Genomic DNA, 25,949 nt, shown 5'->3' with positions numbered 1-25,949 from the left:
CCTAAAGACAGTGGTAGTTCAATGGACTTTCAATGTTTGGAGGCTTGGGCTCCTGAAGGCTGGCCATTTTAGGAGCATGCCCTCACTGTGCTGCTTTCTTAATTCACTCTGGAGCCACTTGGAGCTCCCCACTGGTGGCCTTGCCTCCCTACTTTCTCTTCAGCCCTTCTTTAGGTTTTGTCTATTGTTTGTATCCCCAGTGTTTAGCACAGTTTCTGATGCATATTAAATGCTTCATAAATACTCTGCTAATCTCAGCAGCTCATATCTCTAGGACTGTGAAGCAGCAGTAATTTATGGACTCAGTTCTATGTACACTAAAGAGACTCAAGAAACTCATTTGAGGACAGAAGGGAGAAAACTTAAATTTTATCAGGACTTATATTAAATAAATCTTACATGCAATTATACCCTATACCCTAACTTTATTTGATGTGCTGACCATTAATTGGTATTAAGTACAGCAGTCGACGTTTGTAACCATTTTTGTCTGCAGAAGTGTATGTTCCAGTTGCACCCAAATTTTTGAATATTTATGTTTTATAATTTGTATTTTATCTAATATTATAAACAAATATGAATATTACATTCCTGACTCACTTCTGGGTCAGCAGGTCATCTCTAACAGGAGCTAAAGGATAAAGAAAGATGTTAAAATGAAGTCTTCCATTTGAACAGGATGGAAAGAAAGAGGTATTAGGGGGAGAAAGAAAAAGAATTGAATTTATGGACACTAGTTTGTGTAAACCAGTGCTAGGATTTTAGGTGTGTATTATTTTATCATTTAAAGTATTTTATAAAGATTTATATTTCAGTGTTATAAAACATAGCACATGTTGTGTACAGATGATAACAATTGGGCACTGAAATCTCCCTGTCATGGTGCTATACTTCCTTGTGCTATGGTGATGAAACTATGTATTCAGACAGTACTACAAAGTATCTGAGAACATGAAAAATAGCAATAAAGTATAATGACATTAATTTGCTACTCTTTCACGTGTTTCTGTTAAGGCATAAAACTTGTATGATGCATTTTTACTTTTGAGCAATAATAGATCCATCACTTGGGCAGTGACGTGGTGCAGTGGATATATCAAACTCTGGGTTGGAGTCAAGAAAACTCACCTTTGTGAGTTCAAATCTGACCTCAATAATTTAATGTTTTCCTCAGTTTCCTTGTCTGTAAAGTGACCTGGAGAAGGAATTAGTAAACCATTCTAAAACCCTAAATGGGGTCACAAAAAGTGAGGCATGACTGAACAATGATGAAACTGAAATTACCATTGGAGAACAAGTGCTATCAGAAGTGACGAAATATTAAAGTTTCTTTCTGGACATAACTGCAATTATGGATGAATTGAGGAAAACTTAATTAATGCTAGAGTCAATAAGCATTCATCAGATGCTTATGATGTGCCAACCCTTGTGCTACGTACTGGTGCTACAAAGGAAAGACACAAAAGAGTTCTTGTTTGCTAGGAGCTCACAATTAGAGGAGGGGGAAAGAACGAGGAGCTGGAGCAGGGTAAGAAGTCTATTCAGGGGCGTGAATAAGCCTTGAGAAGGTATGAGTTTAAAAGTTGATGTCATTTTGCAGAATGGAGTCTAGGATATTGTGTTCTTTGTGATTCTGTTATAAAATACCACATACTCTTCAGGAAATTCCTTGGAAATGTAGCCTCAGTTTCTCTTCATCTTTAAAATTAAAGAGGATCTTGACTTAGGAGGGACCTCAAAAGCCATCTAGTTCAAAACACTCGAATCTCTTTTACAGAATAATAAGAATAATAATAATAGAATCTGAAAAGGGGATCATTCAGCTTTTTCTTAAAAATCTTGCTTAAGGAGAACTCATCTTATTCAAATTGCAAGTAATTATAGAGATCATATAAGATCATCATCATTACTTGTCTTGAGAACTTTCAAAAACAAATGGAAACTTAAATGTTGATCAAGGTGATAGTTATTTGTTCCTTCCTAATTCAGATATGATCCAAGGATACCTCTGATATGGATTCCTTCATTATCAACTAGCCTCTAACTTACACTCTACAAAGGAGGAAACTGAGCCTCAGTAATTGCCCCCACAGTCATTCTGATAATAAGTAGAATGATAATTTGAATTCATCAACTTCAGGGTTCATTTATGATGGGCTATTTTTTTGGAAATAGTTGCCGTCAGTCATTTTTACTACTAGTTCAAGATTATATCCTGATCCCATCGTTTTCCTTCATTTAGAGGTGTTTCAGGATGACAGACTTCAAGATTTTTCCTTAATCTGTGTCTCTCTTATGTCCTCCATTAGACTGTGAGTTCTGTGAGAAACAGTCTGCTTTTGACCTTTCTTGTTTCCTTAACACAGTGCCTGGTACCTAGCAGGTGCTTCATAATACATGATTACTAATTGGATATTTGTCATTGGATCCATTCTGAAGCATCATCCCCCTTGGTGTTCATAATCCCAGTGAAGGTATTATTGGTTTCTCTTAATGACAGATTATCTCTGGTTGTATCATTAGACCCACTCTGAAATATCATTTGATAAGTACTCTTTCATTGCAATGTATATTTTGGCCAAATAAATGGAAGACTTTATGACACAGCTCTGGCAAGGTCACTCTTGATATGCTCTTTTTATCAAAAAAAGAACTATCATTTTCTCTAGACCTTTCAAATGGAGGATTTGAAGTGAAGTCTGATGGCCTATCCTATGAACTTATCTTGGCCTAGTCAGTAGGGAAATCTTATGATAGTTCTAAAGTTCTAAAGCCAGATATATTTGATAAATTTGACAATTAATTCATCAACATACTTTTAGTGTGTTTCAGATAAGACAAGGGGTCATGGTATAGATAATAAATACTTATTGTTTTAGACAAGTATTTTTCCCCTTGAGAGTTGCCCTATAAGTTCACAAAGCTATATTCCCTTTATCTGGCTTATGTCAGGCTGTGGAATCATATTTTTCTTACACATTTTTCTTTTGATTATTTTTGAGATCACAGGTGATAAGATGGTCATTTGCTTTTGATTAAACAGAAATTTCTCCTGGAAAACCTTTGATGAAGTGTATTCAAAGGGAGAGGGTTATTTCAAATTAATATATATATATATATATATATATATATATATATATATATATATATATATATATATATATGTTTAGTCCGTAAGACTAAAAGCATATAATCAGAATTGTATGAGTGAGAAATATCAGACCACTTAGGAAATTAAGTATCTTTTTAAGGAATGGGATCATGGTATGAATAGTGGAATTGGGAATTTAGAGTTAGAAAATGATCTAGGCTAATCCTATTATTTTCTGGATGAGGAGAGAGTGCCCTAGAGAGATTAAGCAATTTCTCCTAGGTCACAAAGGTAGTAAGTAGCAGAACTATGATTGTAGCCAGTGCCCTTTTATTGCAGATGTGTCAGTCTTTCCATACATCTAATCCAACTCGTTTATTTTATAAATTAGAAAACTGAGACTCGGTTTACATGACTTGACTAAGGCCATATGGGATTACTGTCTTTGAGTCTTCTGACCCAAAAATCAGGATTGTTTTCATTACACTGTGCTCTCTGTCTCTCTGTCTCTCTGTCTCTCTCTCTCTCTCTCTCTCTCTCTCTCTCTCTCTCTCTCTCTCTCTCTCTCTCTCTCTCATTTGGTATAATTGAGTTTGTAGGAACCAAGCAAGTTAGAGCTGTTAGGTCTGGATTTATTTGGTGTGTCAATCACACATAGAATTGTGTAGCTTTGGAGATAGCTGCAAACAAGGTGCATTTCCCCTCAAATAATCTCAGGGAATATAGGGAATATTCTCATTGCAATAAATAGTATGGTTTTTTATTTTTCATATAGTTATAAAGAGAATGGATAGGGCAAGTTACAAAAATGCAACCATAGGCATGATAAATTATTTTATTTGACATCATTGATGGATGATCTTTCCTTTCTTCCCCCCCATCCCCACATATATTTGTATGTATTTATGTTTTTTCATATCTGTGATTTTTGTCAATGTGACTACTTGTGTGAATTTCATGGAAGTCTAATACTAAAATAAAAATAAATTGAAAACAGATATTTTCCTTACTTAAGTAGTTTGTTGGTGTGATTGACTCTACATGACTCCATGGGCATTTCTTGACAAAGATACTTGAGTTGTTTGACATTTTTTTCCCCTTAGTACTTCAGCCATTAGGGACCATCATATTTGGAATCTCACATCTTTTTAGATAATCTGGAGATTATGCTTCCATGCAAGAATTATAAAATCAAATAACAACAAGACTAAAAAAATTTCATTCTCACCTCTTTGATCTTCGAACTTTAACCTTTAGAATATTCAGAGAAAAAAAACATGTGGTGCACAGACTCTCTAAAGGCTACGATTTCAGTTTAGATATTGCTAGATCTGGTCCCTATAATATATATGGGTATATTTCATGTTGGGCTGTAGAGAGGTGTTTTTTAAAAAATACTTGAATTTTTCTGATACATGAACTTACCAATCTAGTGGTGTGTTCCTCCTAATATCATTCAACCTGTTAATATTTCCTTAATATTAATTGGCTAATTCATATCAATTAGTTTTTAGTTTTAGTTTTTAGAAGGATATTTATTTAACAAGTATAACAAAAGCTTAAATGCTTGGACATACTAAACTCTACTATCTTGGTTCCTGGGTTTAAGGTTAAACTGACTTAAAAGTTACTGTGAGGCAGCTAGGTGGTGCAGTGAATAGAACATCAACCCCAAAGTCAGGAGGATCTGAATTCAAATATGACCTCAGACACTTAATAATTGCCTAGTTGTGTGACCTTGGACAAGTCACTTAACACTTAACACTTAACATTTAACACCCATTGCCTTCAATAAATACAATTTTAAAAAATTGCTTGCATAATGTGGTCTCTCAGATTGATCCCATACTGGGCTGGGGTTAGTTTCTCACTGGATTCAGCTTGCTAAGATTTCTAGAAGTTTCTATTATTGATTCCATTTGCTGCATCCATGATGGATCTTCTGATTTTCCAAAACTCCCCAGATAAAAACCCATCTATTCTGTGTCTAATGCTAATTAACCTTATCAAGAAAAAATGAAAGCAATAGAAACATGGCTGTCAGGTGGGGATATAAGGGTCACCACAGTTTTTGACATGCTTGCCACCAAGAAAAGCTAGGTGTCATAGTGAATACAGTGCTAGACCTTTAGTCAGGAAGAGAGGTAATATCTGAAATTGATTTTTAAGGAGAATTGCCAGAAATTATGGAAAGCTCTTGAGTTCCTATCTCAGAATTGTAATAAAAGTCATTGTAGTAGGCCTTCTGATGATTATACAATAAAACTCACTCTATCTCTCTCTCCCTCTCTCTCTCTCCCTCTCTCTAGCATTTGGTATAATTGATTTTGCAGGAACCAAGCAAGTTGGGTCTTTGGGAAATTAACCTTAAATAAGTGTTTTGAATAGAACCTTTATTTCCAATAGAAATAGAACCTTCATTTCATTCAACATGCAAGCTATAATCTGATTTTTGTTTCCTATATATTAAATGTCTATTTATTTTTATAGAAAATTTGCATTTAAATCCTACAAATGGAAATATATGTGTATGAGCACATATTGTTGATTTTCATTATTTTGACTGTACTGTAGCATGTGTATCTATATAAATATATGTTCATAGATATCAAATGTCACTTTAAGTCATAGGATTTGACTCAGGTTTATCAATATTAAATTAATTTTACTATTAGTCTTAGAACTTTCAAAGCTGTTTTTGGAACATAAATGTAACACATTAAGTATTTAATTAATCTAAAGGAAAGCAAGAGTTTTGACTGAATGAAATCATACTATTTGGTACACTGGAGTTCTTTTGGCTATATTGATTATTTTGTCTAGGGAGATGTTTTTAGCTCTTGCTTTTTATGTCTAAAATATTAATTTTATTCCTGTTTTAGATTTGAAAAATGAATTATATATGGATATATATGTTTCTTTTTCTCAGATTAGAACATTACATATATCATTATACCTTACATTCCCAGTATTTTTATTTCCTTATATGGGGAGAGCCAAGTAGGACCAGATGAGCTGTTCTTGGAGTTGATTGAATGGAAATTGTGTATCTTCTCTATTCTTTATGCAACTTAATAGAGCATCTGACACTGCAGTTTTAGCCATTTCCTTGTTTATGGAAGAGGAGTAGATTTAATATAGCTTCCTTAGTACCTTTTGATGGGTCCTACAAATTTGGAAACAGAATCAGAATCATATATTCATAGGGTTCAGAAGTGTAATTGAACACTTATGTTCTCATATTTGGAGATGATGCAAATGAGTCCTTTGTTTCTTAGATAGTTTCACTTAGTAGATTAATTTCTAAACTGTCTTAGTAGTTGTTGTAACACTTAGAATTCAACCTTTCCACACACTAGATTATTTTTATATATTAGGGTTAAAGAAATGATGTTGTTCAGTCATTTCAGTTGTTTCTAACTCATCATGACCCCATTTAGGGTTTTATTGGCAGAGATACTGGAGTGGTTTACTCTTTTCTTTGTACAGATCATTTTATAGAGGAAGAATGGAAGCAAACAGAATGGAATGTCTTGCCCAGGGTCACACAGCTAGTAAGTTTCTAAGACCAGACTTGAGCTCAGGAAGATAAGCCTTCTTAATTCCAGACCCAGCACTTTTATCTACTTGGAACATGGCCCCTGAGGTGAGAGAGTTAATGCATTTATGAAGCACTTTCCATATGCCAGGACCTATGCCTGGGGTGTTATAAATACAAAGAAGAAAAAAGAAAGCCAGTCTCTTCCCTCAAATCAACAATGGGAGAGGAAGACCTATGAAAGAGCAGAAAAGGATGGAGTTAGAAAAACCCAGCATCAGAAGCAGAGTAGAACTTGAGCATTGCTGATCAGGCCATTTCCTTAAATGACAATACCAGGAAGGAATTCACCAAGTCTTGGAAAGGGCCATCTAGGTAGAGGTATCTCCAGGATGAGAAGTCTGCTTGGATTAGAACTATCTGGATATTTGGTTTACTCCCTGCCCTTGAGGGGAGATAGTATATAGAGTTCAAATCCAGCCTCAGACACTTGACTCTTACTAGCTGTGTGATCTTGGGCAAGTCATTTAACCTTGATCACCTCACATCCAGGGCTATCTCCAGTCATGCTGATTCATATCTGACCATTGGACCCAGATGGCTCTGAAGGAAAAAGTGAAGATGGTGACTTAATACAGCTCCCCCCCGCCACTCAAATCCAATTCATGTGTTTGTCATGGTTTTCTTTGAAATTGAAGGACAAACATTATTATAATTTGTATTGATCATTTCCCCCAGTGAAGAGATTTAAATAAAATCCCTCTTACTGAAAGGTAAAACCAATTCTTTGGTTTTTCTGTGGAATTAGAGAATAATGGTCAGATTTACTCACATTAAATCTCTTTATATATCTGAAGATATTTCTTATTGTAGAGAAAGGGTAACTTTATTGTCTTTCATCATTCCTTCTATGCCCAGGAGGCTGGTTTGGCTGGAAACCAGAACAAAATGATAGAAACTGATAGGAAACCAAGGAGAAAAGCTGGCTGGGAACAGTATTTTATTCCAGAGAGTTGTTATGTTCAGACCTGTACTTCAAATATACCAGTCTTGGAGCTCTGTTGAGGATGTATTCAAGAGAAGGCAAGACTAGCTAAACAGCTATCATTGTAGTCTAGGAGAAAGGTAATATGTATTGATGAATTCCCAAAAAGGCTTCTGACTTGTTAGTGGACAGGAAGGGAAAAATATGAGAGCTTCTCTGAAGTTATAATTGACATGATAAGTGTGGTGGGGAGGATGTCTGGGAGGTCATGAGGTTAGTGAAGAGTTGGGTTGTGAACCTAAAGTGACTGAACTATGGTAGTAGTCTTGAAAGATGTTTGTGTTTAGGAGGAAAGATGAGACTTTTGGACATGCATTTGAGAAACCTCAATCTAAGGAGGATATATCTAAGGAGGGCAATCAGCATGCAGAAGGAGAAGGGCTAAACCTCAAGATACAGTGGTCATATGCTTAGATATGGGCTATTTGAAACCTCATGTATGATGCTTTATATCTGGATCTATGCAAACAGAGGAAAGACCATGGCAAGCATCTCCTCTACCCTCCTTAGGGGACTTGACTGGAATGATAAAAGAAGTGCAAAATACACAAGTCACAGAAACCTTAGGGGAGGTAAATAATAGTTGGAAGTGCTCAGTATGTAGTATACACTGCTACTAGGAGGTCATGAAAGATGAAAAAACAATTTCAATCCCAAGAAACCACAGTAAGGATTACACAGGATCTGGCCACATCAACATTAAGGGATCAAAGAACATGGAATATGAGATTCCAAAGAGCAAGGGAGCTTGGAATGCAGCCAAGAATTCACATCCTGCAAAACTGAGTCATCTCTTCCAGGATAAAAGATGGACATTTAACAATATAGGAGACTTCCAACTTTTCCTGATGAAAAGACCAGGACTAAATAGAAAATTTGAACTTCAAACAAGAGGCTCAAGAGATACCTAAAAAGGGTAAAAATGGAAAAAAAAACAATTGCTATCCAATAAGATGAAATTGGCTATATCCCCACTTGAGAGAAAGATTCTCATAACTCTTAAGAATTGTAACTCTATTAGAGAGAATGTACTTATCCAGAAGTGATGGACCCTCATGACTTATCCGTGACTCTGATAGAATGATTTAGAAATAGTATCTCCTTTAAAAGGGACAATAAAGAAAGGAGAGGATGAAGGAGATTGAATGGGGTAAATTATATCACATGAATAGGTGCAAAGGATCTATTTCAATAGAGGGGAAGAAGGGAGGCAGTGAGAACTGCTTGAATCTTACTCTCATGTGATTTGGCTCAAAGAAGGATTAACACACACACACACACTCAGTTAAGTTTAGAAACTTATCTTACCTTTCAAGTATTAATATGGTAAAGGGAGAGGGTGGAGGAAGAGATACTGATGGAAGGGAAGGAACACTTTGAAGGAAGTGGTATTTGGAAGCAAGTAGGGAAACAAATGGAAAATAGAGATAAGGGGGAAAAGAGGAAAAATACAAACAGAGGGAAGATGGCATGGAGGGCAATAACGAAATTAGTAATTATAACATTGAATATGAATGGGAATAACTCTCCCATAAGATGTAAGCAGAAAGTAGAATGAATTAAAAACCAGAATCCTACAATATGCTGCTTATAAGAAACTCATTTGAAGAAAATACATACATACAGAATAAAAGTAAATGGTTGGAGCAGATTACATTATGCTTCAACTGAAGTGAAAAAGATGGGATAGCAATCCTTATCTCAGACAAGGTACCATAGACCATGAAGCAATTTCAATACTAAATATTTATGTACCAAGAAGTCTAGCATCTAAATTTTTAGAGAACAAGCTGAATGAGTTACAGGAAGATATAGACAGCAAAACTTTACAGGTGGGAGACCTCAACCTCTATCTCTCAGAATTAGATAAATCTAATAATAAAATAAATAAGAGAGGTATAGGGTTGGCCCCTGGTGGCATGCAGTCAGGGGCTGAGGGCTGGGGGGGGGGGGGAAGGAGGCCCCGGAGTCTGCAGTCTCCCCTGCCTGTGGGGTCCGTGCAGCTGCAAGCAGCTTGCACCGCTTGGGGGCCGAGGCTGGGGTGGCTGCCCTGGGGAGATGGCGATCCTCTGCTCCAAGGGGTGAGGAGACCCCCACTGCCACGGGAGGGTAGGCCAGGGAGGCGGACTGGCCGCTGGTCTTGAGAGGTAGTGTTGTGTAGTGGAGAGAGCACTTGATCTGGCATCAGGACAGACCTGGGTTTGATTTCTACCTCCAGTACTTGCTGTGTGACCATGGTATGTTTGTAGGGATATGATTTCTCCCCTGAGGACTACTTTAGCTGCACCCCAGAAATTTTGGCTAAAACTGAATACTAGGAAATGGCCACAGCTTCACCATGATCTGTTACTAGTAATCATCACAATGGAAGATCACAGGTTCAGGTGACTGTTTCTAGTGCCAAACTGAAAAGAAAAAAGAACTGGTTTGGAACAGCTATCTATGCAGAATTATCTGTAGATGGAGAAATTAAGAAAACAGCAAAATCAAGTAGTTCTTCTAATCCAAAATGGGATGAACAATTAACCATGAATGTGACACCTCAGACCACATTGGAATTTAGAGTGTGGACTCATCACACTTTAAAAGCAGATGCATTATTAGGAAGAGCAACAGTAGACTTGAGACAAGCTCTTGAAATACACAATAGAAAATTGGAAAGAGTGAAAGAACAATTAAGACTTTCCTTTGGACTTCTGGCCAAGATGGCAGAGAGAAGACAGGCACAGTTCTAAAGTCTCCTGATCTCTTCCCCATCTATCACATGAAACAAACCTCTTAAAAGAAATCTGACCCACAAAACCCAGAAAGAAAATCCAGGAGAAAGAACATCTACCTCAGGATTTGTCTCCAGCAGCAGCACTGGCCAAATTCGGGTGGGTGAGTCTGGGCTCAGAGGGAGGATCAGCCCTGGATCAACCAGATTAACAGCTGAATTGCAGCCGGAGAGCCAGACCTGTTTGATCAGTGGTGGGGCTAGACAGCAGGGGCTTGAGTCAACTAGGGAGCAGAGGCACTGGTGTTGGTGCTGTGCCCTTGGAGCTTGCGGACATCTAACCTTTCAAGTATTAAAAGGGGAGGGGGGTATGGAGAAAGGGAAGGGGAGTGGGAAAAAAGGGGGAAATAACAAAAGGAAGGGAAGGGAAAAGGGAAAAAGGGAAAGGGGAAAGAAAGGAAGGGGTGATATAGGAGGGCAAACACATTGAAGGGGGTGGTATTCAGAAACAAAATACTGGGGAATATGGCTCAATACCTCCCCCTCAAAACACTATAAAAACCCTATCCCCTGAATACTTAGGTACTGTCTGATTTGGGTATTCAATCCCCAGAGAGTCCCCAGGAATAAAGATCTCCAACCTTATAAAAAAAGCTTTCCTTGGAAAATAAGAGTGGAATATTACAAACTGGTGAACTGACGGTTGTGCTTGATGTATTTGTGGTTGAGCAGGAAGTACCAACAAATTTCCCTTCAGCAGCAGCCATAAAAGTACAGCAGAATGGTGGTGCCATGTGTGAAAATGGAGAAGCTTCAGCAAGTACTACAACTACAACTAGAGCTGCCATTGAAGTTGCTAATGGAGTAGATAACTATATAGCTACAAATTCAGTAGTACAAAATTTATCCTGCATTCATGTACTTAATGGAGACAGCACACCCTCATCTCCTCATGTTGCAGCCAGACCTAAAAATACACCAGCTTCAAAACCACTTGCATCTCAGTCTGCCAATAACACTGTTAAGGGAGAATCATCTTCATCTGCAGCAATTGATAACTCACCTGCTCTTCGAACTGTAATAGGATCTGAAGAAACTCCCATATCTACTGATTGCACTACTACTACTACTACTACTACTACTACTACTACTACTACTACTACTACTACTACTACTACAGATCCTATAACTCAAGAAATTTCTGAGTGCTCTGAAAATAGTGCATACTTTGCCTCAGCCAGTGCAGAAATGGTACATGAAGCTTTAAATACTGTAAACTCTGCCTCTAATTTAAAAAATAGTTCTGCTATTGAAGCCACCAAACCAAGACAGTCTTCTAATGTACCTAAAGATCCTATAAGTCAACAACCTGGAAATTCCATTATAGAACCTTTGCCACCAGGTTGGGAACAGAGAAAAGATCCTCATGATAGGACCTATTATATTGACCATAACACAAGAACTACAACATGGGAGAGACCACAGCCTTTATCACTAGGTTGGGAAGGAAGAGTTGATGATCGTGGAAGAGTTTATTACATGGACCATAACACCAGAACAACCACCTGGCAGCCACCCACTAGGGAATCAGTCAGAAACTTTGAACAATGGAAGTCTCAGTGTAACCAACTTCAAGGAACTATGCAACAATTTAACCAATGATACCTCTATTCAGCATCAATGCTATCGGCAGAAAATGATCCACTTGGTCCTTTGCCACCAGGTTGGGAAAAAAGAGTGGATTCAAATGACAGTTTACTTGGTAAATCATAACATAAAAACAACACAGTTTGGAAGACCCACAAACTCAAGGTTTATTTCCTGAGATTCCCCTTCCTGAGGGCTGGGAAATCAGTATTTTGTGGATCATAACACAAAAACAACAACATTTAAGGATCCACGTACTGGAAAAATCCTCTAACTAAAGGCCCTCAAATTGCTTATGAACATAACTATAGGTGGAAACTTGCACATTTCCATTATTTATGCCAGTCTAATGCACTACTCAATCATGTGAAAATAAATGTGCCTTGTCAGGCACTGTTTGAAGATTCTTTGCAACAGATCATGGCTCTAAAACCTTATGACCTGAGGAGAAGATTGTATGCAATATTCAGGGGAGAAGAAGGACTTGACTATGGTAGCCTGGCAAGAGAATGGTTTTTTTTGCTTTCCCATGAAGTGCTGAATTCTATGTATTGTTTATTTGAGTATGCTGGAAAAAGCAATTATTGTCTTCAGATTAATCCAGCATCAACAATCAGTCCAGACCATCTTTCATACTTTTGTTTCATTGGATGCTTTATTGCAATGGCACTCTTTCATGGAAAGTTTATTGATACTGCTTTCTCTTTGCCATTCTATAAACTAAGTTAGAAACTTAATATTAAAGATTTGGAATCTATTGATACTGAATTCTATAATTCCCTCTTCTGGATAAGAGACAACAACATTGAAGAATGTGGCCTGGAAATGTATTTTTCAGTTGATGTGGAGATTTTGGGAAAAGTGACTTTTCATGATCTGAAGTTGGGAGGTTCTAATATCCTGGTGACTGAGGAAAACAAAGAATATATTGGTTTGATGGCAGAATGGCGTTTTTCTCGAGGAGTACAAGACCAGACCAAAGCTTTCCTTGATGGTTTTAATGAAGTTGTTCCCCTTCAATGGCTTCAGTACTTTGATGAAAAAGAATTGGAGGTGATGTTGTGTGGTATGCAAGAAATCGATTTAGCAGACTGGCAGACTGTATATCGACATTACGCAAGAAATAGTAAACAGATCATTTGGTTCTGGCAGTTTGTGAAAGAGACAGACAATGAAGTTAGAATGCATCTAATGCAGTTTGTCACTGGAACCTGCTGACTACCCTTAGGAGGCTTTGCTGAGCTCATGGGGAGTAATGGTCCTCAGAAGTTTTGTATTGAAAAAGTTGGCAAAAGAAACCTGGTTACCACGAAGACATACATGCTTTAATCGTTTGGATCTACCACCTTATAAAAGCTACAAACAGCTCAAGGAGAAACTGCTTTTTGCAATAGAAGAGACAGAAGGCTTTGGACAATAATAATTGTTGACTTCTTGTCCTAGAGGAGTTTTTTGCATCAAAATATTCAGCCAAGTAAAATTGCACAGATGTTGTATATAAGCCGTTCAGTCCATACAGTGAGCTTTCTGGAACTTTAAAAGCGTAAATGTTCAGCATTCCACAAAGATATGAAAAACAGTTTAGCCTTTTTTTACTTTTATTTATTGCCCCTTTGAGGTGACTGACCAGTAAAAAAACAAACCACCCTTAAATTTTGAAGCAGACAAGAGACTTTATTTAAAATCTATATGTACATATACTTATATGCTAGTGGCTCCAGTTTTATAGAGCTCTAAGTATATGAAATAATTGCAATCATTGAAAAAGACCTGGATTTGCTTTACCTTGGCTATATTATCCAGAAATATAAATGTATAAACTGCTCCATGTTCTATCTTATGCAATATCTGCCAAGGTTTTTTAATTGCATGGCTGTTTAGGTTGGTATTAAAGACTTAGGTTAATACCTACCTAGAGTACATAGAAAAATTCTGCTGGCTTTTCTGAAGACAGATGTCTAATTCTATCAACTTGTTTTAAAAATAAGTATATAGTTGATAATAACTCCTCTCTGTTACTTTAATGATGTAGCAAAAATAATGAATGAAACCTTTATTTACATAAAAATCACATACAATAAAAGTGAATGCTATATAACTGATGCCACTTAACAGTTTATTATAGGAACTGGACAGAACTCAATGAGCAACATAAAGGTTTGTTTACATATTACCTTGGGATGCTAGGTAATTTTCACTTTTTAAAAAAGAAATTCTGCTATTCTAAAGGTTTTTGTTTTTTGCTTTGTTTCATTTTAATCTTTGATTATACATCAAATTAGGTTCATGTAAACTGATGTAATTTAACATTTACAAATAAGAAGAAAGAAAGAAAATGTGAACTTTCATTGCTTTTTTATGTTCCAAGTTTTGGTTACAAAAATCCAAATCAATCAGCAGTTACATAAACTTTTGAACACTTAAACTATTAAACTAATGATTTTCTATTACTCTTGAAATATTTTCATCCCTTTTTATGTTTATGTAAAATTCTATATACCTGAATTAAATAAGCATATATTAAAATCTTGTCCTTTTTTAAAATGTAGACAAAGTTATTTTCTGTCCAAAGTGAACAATATTTTAGACTTGTTTTTACCAGTATTGAGGGCATTTGCTGAACTGCAAAAACGTGTAACAAATTATAAATCTGATGTGAATTATGTTAAGTGCTATGTGCTTCCTTATTAATATAAGAAAATTAAAATGACCATTTGTATCATGCTTTCAATATACATTATAAATTCCATCAAATTAACTTACACAAAATTTTATATACCCATGAAACTGATTTCTTAAAATCTGTAACATATTTCACTGCTAGGTGAGTACAGAAAATACTGGCATACTACTTATTTTCCCAATATGACAGTTTTTACTTTGCCAAACTTTTATTTTTCTACATATTAATAACTTAGATTGTGCTTTGCCTTTTTCTTCAAAATTCACAATTTATTCTGTACAGGTTAAATTAAAAGCAGTGATCCCATTGTCACAAATAAATAAATAAACAAACAAACAAATGAATAAGAAGTCAAGGAGGTAAATAGAATATTTGAAAACCTAGACATGATAGATCTTTGGAGAAAATTAAACAGGGATAGAAAGGCTTATACCTTTTTTCCCTGCAGTACATGACACCCATATACAAATTGACCATGTACCTCATAACAAAATGCAGAAAGGCAGAAATAGTGAAAACTTTTTTTTCTTTTTAGACCATAATGCAATAAAAATCATGTGGAATAATGGGTCATAGAGAGCTATACCTAAAACTAATTGGAAACTAAATAGCATCATTTTTAAGACTGTGGATCAAACAACAAATTGTAGATAGAATGAATGATTTCATCCTAGATAATGACAATAATGAGACAACATACCAAAACTTATGGGATAAAGCCAAAGTAGTTATTAGGGGATCTATTATAACTCTAAAAACTTATTGGGTTTTATTTATTTATTGAATAAAATAAAATAAAGAGGAAATCAATGAACTAAGCATGCAACTAAAAAAGAAACAACTAAATACCAAATATAAAATTCTAAAAAATTAAAGAAGAAATTTAAAAAATAGAAAGTAAGAAATCTATTGAACTAATAAAGAATTGGTTTTATGAAAAAGCCAATAAAAATAGATAGATCTTTAGCTAATTAGATTTTTAAAAAGAAGAAAATCAATGAGAAATTAAAGTAATAATTTGGAAGTATTTTGCCCAACTTATGGCCAATAAATTTGATAATCTAAATGAATTGGATGAATATTTACAAAAAATATAATTTGCCCACGTTAAATGAAGAGGAAATTAAATAACTCAAAAAACTTATCTCAGAAAAAGAAATTCAACAAGCCTAAGAAAATATCTCCATGGTCAAAAGGATTCATAAGTGAATTTTATCAAACATTTAAGGAAAAATTGGTTCTGATTCTATATCAACTCTTTGGAAAAATAGGTGAAGATAGAACTCTGCATAATTTCTTCTATGACTCCAATATGGTGTGAATACTTATATGAGGAAGAGTCAAAACAGGGAAAGAAAATTATAGACCAATTTCCCTAATGAATATGGGTGCAAATATCTTAAAATCTTAGCAAAGAAATTACAGCAAGTTACAATTAAAGATAATAGACTATGACCAGGCAGGATTTATTCCAGGAATGCATGGTTGGTTCATTATTAGGAAAACTGTCTGGTTTGTTAATGATATAGTCAATTATACTAACAAATCATATGATTATCTCAATAGATACTTGACAAAATATGACACCCATTTCTACTAAAAACACAAGAAAGCATAGGAATAAATGGATTGTTCTTTAGAATGATAAGCAATATCTATCTGAAACCACCAAAAAAGCATTATATGTTATGGGCATAAGCTAGAGGTGTTCGCAGTAAGAGCAAAGGTGAAACAAGGATGCACATTTTCACTACTACTATTCAATATTGTATTAGAAATGTTAACTTTAGCAATAAGAGGAGAAAAAGAAATTGAAGAAATTAAAATTGTGAAGGAAGAAACAAAACTCTCACTCTTTGCAGAGACCAGATTGAACCCTGAAAAGAATCCTAAAAAATCATCTAAAAAATTATGGGAAACAATTAGCAACTTTAGCAAAAGTTGCAGAGTATAAAATAAACCCACATAAATCTTCAATATTTCTCTCTCTCTCTATATATATATATGTATATTACAGCAGCAAGAGCTAGAAAGAGAAATCCCATTTAAAGTAACAACACAAAATACATGCTCAGAAACTATGAAGACAAGTATAAAACACTTTTCACACAAAATCATATCTAAATAATTGAACAAATATCAACTGCTCATGGATAGACCAAGCTAATATAATGAAAATGACAATTCTACCTAAATTAAACTGCTTATTTAGTGCCATCTCAATCAAACTTCCAAAAATTTACTTTAGTGATCTAGAAAAAATCGTAACTAAATTCAGATGCAGAAACAAAAAGTCAAGAATATCAAGGGATTTAACGAAAAAAAATGCAAAAGAAGGCAGCTTAGCTTACCAGATCTAAAATTACATTATAAAACATCAGTCATCAAAACTGTCTGGTACTGGCTGAAAAGTGGAGTGGTGGATCAGTGGAATAGACTACGTGCAAAAGAGACAGCAGGAAATGATATAGTAATCTGCTGTTTGATAAATCCAAAGAGACCAGCTTCTGGGATGAAAACTGATTCTTGGGAGAACTGGAAGATAGTATGACAGAAACTTGGATTAGACCAACATCTCACACCCCATACCAAGATAAGATCAAAATGGGTGCAGGATTTAGATATAAAAGACAAAATTTATAAGCAAACTAGGAGGACAGGGAATAGTTTACCTGTCAGATCTATAGCAAGGGGAGCACTTTATGACCATGGAAGAGATAGAGAGCATCATAAAAAACAAACTGGATAATTTTGATTACATTAAATTAAAAATCTTTTGCACAAACAAAATCCCTGTAACAAGATCAAAAGAAATGTAGCAAATTGGGAAATAATTTTTAAAGCTAATGATTCAAAGGACTCATTTCTAAAATATATAGAGAACTGAGTCAAATTGAAAAAAAAGTAATTCCTCAATTGATAAATGGTCAAAGGATATGCAAAGGCAATTTGAAGATGAAGAAATCAAAGCTATCTTTAGTCATATGAAAAATTGCTCTAAATCATTACCTCACACCTCAGAATGGCCAATACTATCAGAAAGGACAGTGATCAATGTTCTAAGGAATGTGGTAAATCTAAGACCCTAAATACATTGTTGGTGGAGCTGTGAACTGATCCAACCTTTCTAGAGAGCAATTTGAAATTTTGCCCAAAAGGCAATAAAAATGTGCATATCTTTTGATCCAGTAACACCACTACTGGATCTATCCTCTGAAGAGATCATGGAAAAGGGTAAAACTAAAAATATCACTTGTACCAAAGTATTCATAGAACTCTGCTTGTGGGAAAGAATTGGAGATGAAGGGGATATCTATCAATTGGGGAAATGACTAAACAAACTGTGGTATATGTATGTCATGGAACACTATTGTTCTCTTAGAAACCAGAAGGGATGGGATTTCAGGGAAGTCTGGAAGGATTTGCATGACCTGTTGCTGAACGAGATGAACAGAACCAGAAAAACACTGTACACCCTGACAGCAACTGGGGGCGATGATCAACCTTGATGGACTTGCTCATTTCATTAGTGCAATAATAAGGGACTATTTTAGGATATTTGTGATGGAGAATACTATCTGTATCCTGAGAAAGAACTGAGGAATTTAAACAAAGACCAAAGATTATTACCTTAAATTTTTAAAAAAGGTGTCTTATTTAACTAAATAATTTTGCTATTTCTAATATTTTTTTTCTTTCAAAAATATGTTTTTTTTCCCTCTCAATGCATTCAATTTTGTTCAGTGCATACCTTGGAAACAATGTAAAGATTGCTTTCTTTGGGGAAAAGTGGGGGGGAAATTGTAAAATTTCAAAACCTTATAAAAATGATAGGTAGAAGCTTCTATTGTATGTAATTGGAAAACAAATGCAATTCTATTATATATAAACATATATATATAATATGTATATGTATATGTTATATTTATATGTATTTATATATGTGTGTTTACACACACACACACACATATATATAAAATAGAAAAGAAATGAATGAACTATTTTGCTGGTAAATCCTGAGGAGTTCTCATTTTTTTTCATTTAGCAACTTCAGTATTTTCTACATATAAGAGCTTCTCCCTAGAGGGTACATATTTTGTTCTTTTTGTTAGCCAGTCATCAGAACTGTTCAGGATCTGGAAAAATATGTTACGTCTGTAGCTCATGCTCACTCTATTAGTGGAAATAGAGGCCTAGACTATATGGACCAGAGACAAGGTAATGGTGGTGAGGGGTGGGTTAAGGGAGGGAGAGTAGAAACAAGAGAGAGATAGAGATCATGTCAGGATCAGTTATTTTTACATTAGGCATTTGAGTTGAAAACAACTTTGAAATAGTAATCCTATTGAATTGTTAACAAATACAGCAAAAAGAAAACAGAAATTGCCTTTAAGCAAGAAAACAAAATGAAAATTAGTTTTTTACCAAGAGCCCTTGTAGGAGAAAGAGGTCTTGCCTACAATACAATGCATTGCAGTTTTACTATATAAATGAGCCTCATGAGATACTTTATCCTTAATGTTTTTCTGTTTTCAAATATTTTATTCTTTCTAATTTTATGAAAAAATAATTTTTGATGTTTTTTTTAAAATTGAGTTTCAAATTTGTTCCCTCCTTAGCTCCCCTAAGATAGCAAACAGTTTGATATAGATTATACATGTGCAAAACATATTTCCATAATAGTCATGTTGTGAAAGAAACCACAGGTCAAAACTAATAAAAAAAATTTTTTAGGCTTTTTTTTTTTGCAAGGCAAATGGGGTTAAGTGACATGCCCAAGGCCACACAGCTAGGTAATTATTTAGTGTTTGAGGTTGGATTTGAACTCAGGTACCCCTGACTCCATGGCTGGTGCTCTATCCACTGCACCACCTAGTTGCACAAAACTTAACAAAAATTTTAAAAAAGTTAAAAAAGGATTCTTTTGATCTGCATTCAGTCTTCATCAGTTTTTTCCCTCTGGAAATATCTGACATTTATCATCATGAGTTCTTTGGAATTGTCTTAGATCACTGAATTGCCGAGGATAGTGAAGTCATTCACAGTTGATAATCATGCAATAATACTGTTACTGTGCGCAATGTTTTCCTGGTTCTATTCACTTCCCTTTGCATCAGATCATGTCAGTCTTTTTCAGTTTTTTTCTGAAATCATCCTTCATATAATCTCCTATGACCGCAAATAGGAATTCTATTGTACTACACTTACATAGTACTGAACTTGTATAATCCCAAGAATAAGAAATATTTCTAAACTCTCTAAAGTGATGTCATCTTTATTTGTATTTTTACTTGGTAGACTACATGCTGGCCTCCTTCCCTTTCCTCTCCAATCTCTCCATTTCTCCATCTCCTTAGTCCGCTTTTCCTTAATTTTCTTTCCCCAGTCCCACCCTGATCTATATTAATATCTTTAAACTTCAGATGGAAGATTAAACTAGTAGTTACTTTAATTTTCTGATTCCTAGTTCAATTTTTAGTCTCTGCTTAACTAAAACTTATCTTTTCCCAAGTTATCAATGCTCTTTTGTTAACTCTGATGTTTTGTCTAAGCCCCTTTAAAAACTGCTTATTCTACAGTTTTAACTCTGTTTGACTCTCTTCCTTGTCAGACTTGTCTGCTTCCATAGCTTCTGATATTGCTTTCTTCATTGTTTCTCCTTGGAACTATATGACCATTCCTTCTAGTCTTCTTTCTTGAATAATTATTCATTCTTCGGCCTGTTAAAGTTAGGGACCCCCCCCCAGTTCCATCTTGGGTCTTCTCTGTTTTCTCTATTCTATCTCTTTATGATCTCATCATCTTTCATTGGTTAAAATATTAACTTGGTGCATATTACTAGTAATTCCCTTTGCAGTTACAGGGAAGTACAGAAAAGGGAGGAACATAATTAATATAATAAGGGTTCTGTTTTGGATGTATCCATCAATGTCTCATTTTTACTATTTGAGTGATCCATGTCCTTTTCTTGTGATATGTATTCCATAATGTCCTTTTATTTCTTCCTACAGCTCATCTTTGGCATCATGCTAGAGTCTTTTTATAACCACTGCACATCTTTCCAATGCCTTTTGAGTTACTTTGAGTTGTTTGAATTCTTCTAAGATTTTGGTCTTCCAACCATATGACTTCATGTTAAGGAGAACTTGACAGCTGCAAGCTATTAGAAATCAGTGAAAGAACTTTTTAGATACTCATTTTATTATCTATGCACAGCATCTGTTTCATGTACACAGAAGATCATTGGGCATGCTAATTGCTGATCATTGGCCAAAGTTATTTGAGCATTTGAGTTATTTTGAGCATCAGACAATGTTGTAAGGAGGTGATATATGTATAAGAGTCCTTTTTTTCATCTGCAAATGCTTCCAGTATTAACTGGAATATTTTTATTAACTTTGTACTTATTTTACCATCAGAGAAATCAGAACTTAGAATTGTGTGGCTTGCTCTAACTTACATAACTTATACCTGAGGTTCATAGCCAGCTTTGTTTTTTAACACCACATCTAGTTCTACTTATATATGAGAACTGCTTCTATAACTGTCTTAACCATTTTGACTGAAATAACTATTTGCTTCAAAGAGACTGCTTCCTTAAGTTAATTTTTTCTCTTGTTTGACCAAACACATCTCATGTTTTTTATATAATCAGAGCAATGACCAGGGGGTGGAGTTATTGTTAAAAATACTTGAGGTAGGGACAGCTAGGTGATGCAGTGAATAGAACACTGGCCCTGGAGTCAGGAGGACCTGGGTTCAAATCCAACCTCAGACACATAATACTTACCTACCAGTTGTGTGATCTTGGGCAAATCACTAGATCCTATTGCTTTGCAAAAATAAAACAACAAAAGCAACAACACTTGAGGTGGGTTGAATTTATACCGGAAATGTAGGATTGATTCAATATAGGAAATACTATAAGTATATTAAAACATATTAATAGCATAAGTAGTAAAAGTTATGTGATTATATCAATAGATGCTGAAAAGCCTTTTTAAAAATGTAATGCTTCCATTAAGAACATTAAAATCATATGAACAAGCTGATTTTTCTTAATAAATTAAAGAATCTTTAAAACCAAGAGCAAGCATGTAATGGAAAAAATTTAAAGGCCTTTTTAGTAAGAACAGAATAAAGCAATGATGTCCATTTATGGCTGCTGCAGTTTAATGAAGACCTTGAAATGGTAGCTTTAGCATGGAGACAAGAAAGAAGAATTGAGTCAATAAACAAAGAGAAGCCTTTTGGTAGATAATATTATTTATTTAGAGAACTGCAATTGATTTAATTAGCATTTGATTTGAAATTATTTGAAACAGTAAATTCAGTAAAATTGCAGAAATGTAAAAAAAAAAAAACCAAATCTGCATAAGGCCTCAGTATCTCTGTATAGTGCTAACCTATCCCAGCAGTAAGAAATCCATGAAAATTCCAAATGTAATATAACTGCAGAATATAAAAAAATATTTAGGAATACATTTTGGGGAATAAATCCAAATACAAATTATTTTTAAGGAAAATGAATATAGCCTAAATCATTGGCAAAATATTGTCTTGTCAATATTTTTTTAAAAAGTGCTTCTCTAAGTAATTAATTTGTTAAGTGCTCTTACAAACTACTAAAGGATTATTTTATAGAGTTGAACAGTAACAACAGAATTGATCTGGAGGAGTAAAAAAGTAAAAAATATCAAAGAAAGTAAAGGTGAAAAAAATAGGAAAGAAGGAGAATAGTACCCCAAGCTTTCAAACTATACCTCAAAGGTAGTAGTCAAATGATTTGATATTGAGCAAAGAAAACAGAATGGTTGATCCAGAAATATAGTAGGTATGCAACATATCAAAGTTATATGAGCCCAGTAGCATAATTTCATTATGAAGAAACTGAGGCAGACAGGGATCAAATGACTTGGCCAGGATCACACAGTTAATAATAAATATCTGAGGCACATAGAAGGCATATATGTAGGCATATAGAAGACTCCCCATCATGTTACACAGCATTTTCAGTGTCCTTGGGCATAGTAAATATCAGTCATGTGCATTATATTTCTGGACCGAGTCCCTTTGAGGAAGCTTGGCCATCTTAATCCTCCTGTACTTACTTAATTACCTTGAATATCATTGCCTAATTCTCTTTCCGGTTCAGGACATCACGATGGTTGTAGATGCTTTGACCAAAATTGTATTTATTGTTCTCTGTCTATGTTCTTCTCTACGTCTCAAAGAAGTAAATCTAGATTATTAGGAAATATTTTGGCTTAATCCATAGCATGGCCATTTTATCTATAATTATAAGTACAATTTAATTTTTTTTTCTGATCAGAACTTGTTATTTCAGGTATCTAATACATCCTATACCTATTTTGATGGCCAAATAGAGAAAATCATAGACTGAAACTATTTTATAAATTACTATCTTGAAAAGTATTGATATAACTAAATTATAATTCTGTGGTCTGTTTTTAAAATTTTTAACCTCAAAATATAGCTTTCTATCCTTTCTTCTTCCCATAATTTAAAACTCATATTACCATCCCAGCAGTCAGTTGTGGTCCAGAAGATGTTTAAGCCAGAAAGGAGAACTGACAAGACTATCCCAGAGTAATTGCCAAGGTCAGGTGTAAATTCACTGAGATTGCCATACATATCTTCAATGAAAACCCCCAGCCTCTACTTCCATTACACTATCTGTATCTTGGATAATAACTGATGAGCAGGAGATGGTCATGGTCAAAGGTATACTATACTGCCCAGTGTTAGCTTTTCTGCTTCGAGAGGAATTGCCCTCTGTCATATGAACATAAATAGAATCCACCAGTTGCCAGCATGTTCTTGAACCTGTGCTTGCTTTTTAACTCAATCGTCTATACATCTTAATCCCAGTTAAATAAATGGAAATTTCAGGGAGGGTCCATTGCAAACTAGAGGATTAGGAAAAGTTTTTCATAATGATGGCATCTGAATTAAGGCTTGTAAATATCTAAGAATTCTAAGAGGTAGGGTTAAGGCACAAGTGCATATCAGGTTGGTGGGACAGCTTTGTGAAAAGGCATGAAAGGGAATCCTGAGTATTGGAATTAGCAAATATTCTACTATAGTTGGAATATAGATTTACTGAAGGGAAATTGTCTCTAAATGTTGTGTTCAGGGTATAGATTGGCTTTCAAAAGAATTCATATTCAGATTTTCTCCAAGTGAAGGCATTTATTTTGGGAATCACACTCCTCTAGAACAGATCAGTCTCCCAAAAGGAAACAGCTACTCAACTGAGAGGGTGAGCTTGGGGGAGGGCAAAGATGAGTTAATCAGTGACATGCAGATGAGAGACAGTAGCTCAGAGGAGTAAAGAAGAGATTATTAGGGGCTTGTGGATGAACTCAGAATCTTAATCTTTTCAGACTATAGCAGGAATTTATGGACTTGTGGGGGGGGGGGGCAAAGGTTTACCAAGTCTTTGCTTTCACCAGGTTTCAGTGACTTCATCATTCTCCCCACCCCAAGGAGTAGGAACCCAAATTCATTTGGGGATCTGGGAGGAAGATTTCATCTTCTGTAACTACTTCAGAGTGAAAAGGGTTGTAGAGAAGTGTCTGCCTTACAGGGTCCCTCCCTCAGGGAATGAAATGATTTAAATAAGAGTTTTAGGAGGAATCCAGGGGATGCAGGGAAATTCTGATGAGAATTAGCTATTCTGGATTATCATCTGGAATTTAATAGGATCCTATCTAGAGGATGTAATCCTAGAGAGTACATTCAAGGTAAATGGCCCAAATATCAAAAGAAGGAAAGGGGAAAGATGAATTATATCTGACAAAGTTACAAGGGGCAGTCCCTTTTGATAAGTGGGTCTTATAACTAAAAGGTACACAAGGGAAGGGTGATGGCAGAAAAGCAAATTTAGATCTGTTCCTCTGGAAACATGCTGTGCAGTCTTGTTGTTCAGGAATGCTTCTTAGAGCAGTTCTCCAGATCAAATCACTAGGAGAGATTTTCTTCTCTGCTAAAAGAACACCTTAACACAAATTTTTCCTTGCAAATGACCAATTGGCTAATTGTTATGCTGATATACAGAAAACTCACACCCAGTTTTTTTTATACTTGTCTTTATTCAATTCCCCATTTGGAGGGTGAGATTCCACTAAAACACTTCTAAGAATACGGAGTCTAATACAAAAGTGAATTCATTAAAAGTTGCCAGATTAACTTTAGTTATAAGAAAAAGTTCAGGGATAGTATATAAATACATTGAATAATCAATTTTAGAACAGTGCATTTCAAGTGAGTTATTTTCAATAAAACATTTTCAACTTTTAGCCATATTTTAAATGAGCAAAATGCTGAGCCAAAATTGGATCTCCAAAATATTTTCAAGATAGACTATAGGGCATTCTTCTTCTGATATAATTAACTTTGAATTTCTTTATCATATCAGTCTCAGTTCTGTTTTAAGTAGAGACTGATATTCTAGTGTCACAGGTCATTCATCTAAATATCTCCATAACATTGTGAATCTTGATTAACTAACACAAGTTAGTAATGGATGCTTAACTAGCTATATAGAATTAGAGAGTTGTAGACCAAATGATTCAAATCTTATAGCCTCATCTTACTATAGTAATTCAGATATGTTTCAGTAGTAAGCCTTTAAAGCAAGGGTCTAATATTGTGCTTATACTGGTCATCTGACATAATTATAGAAATTTGCCATAAAGAACAGGAACATAAGGAGAAATATTTCCTTATTTATTATGTCACTTCTAGACAAAATTCATATTGATGGCCAATTGCCCTGAGCCAGACTTAAGTCAGTTAGGTTGGACATTGTATAGGCCATGTTGAGGAAAGTCAAGAGAATGCCTGAAAATGCTGGCTAAGTCATTCTTCCAATCTTTTTCCTGTGGGCTTCACCTGTAGTTTATGCATATAAAACCCTATCAGGTTGCTGGCATCATAGATCATTGGCCCAACATTCTTTTGATAATCATAAAATTAGTTACAGCCCCATAAGGTCTTAAATATCAAGTTCAAATAATCAAGCATGAATTCAACTTATAAGAATCAAATCTCAAATTGGTAACAGTAAGAGATCTATAGAGAAATCAAAACTTATCTCCTCAATATTATATAAATGGTTTTGCTTTAAGATGCTTAATAACAAACAACAGAGACTTGGGATGTATGAATACAACAATCCAAATGGCATATAATTATTTTATAGAA

At 34.9% G+C, this 25,949-nt stretch overlaps 1 protein-coding gene and 1 pseudogene across 4 annotated transcripts in view; both read left to right on the top strand.

Moving 5' to 3' along the window:
- Nucleotides 1–25,949, top strand: part of PDE10A (phosphodiesterase 10A) — a 394,590-nt gene that overhangs the window by 219,460 nt on the left and 149,181 nt on the right. The gene's annotated exons all lie outside the window — the stretch shown is intronic.
- LOC141488171 (NEDD4-like E3 ubiquitin-protein ligase WWP1) lies at nt 9,766–18,942 on the top strand (annotated as a pseudogene).

The sequence above is a fragment of the Macrotis lagotis genome, chromosome 5, assembly GCF_037893015.1.
Source record: "Macrotis lagotis isolate mMagLag1 chromosome 5, bilby.v1.9.chrom.fasta, whole genome shotgun sequence".
NCBI lineage: Eukaryota > Metazoa > Chordata > Mammalia > Peramelemorphia > Peramelidae > Macrotis > Macrotis lagotis.
Note: the sequence above shows the minus strand (reverse complement) of the source record. Positions and strands in the feature narration are given on the sequence as shown.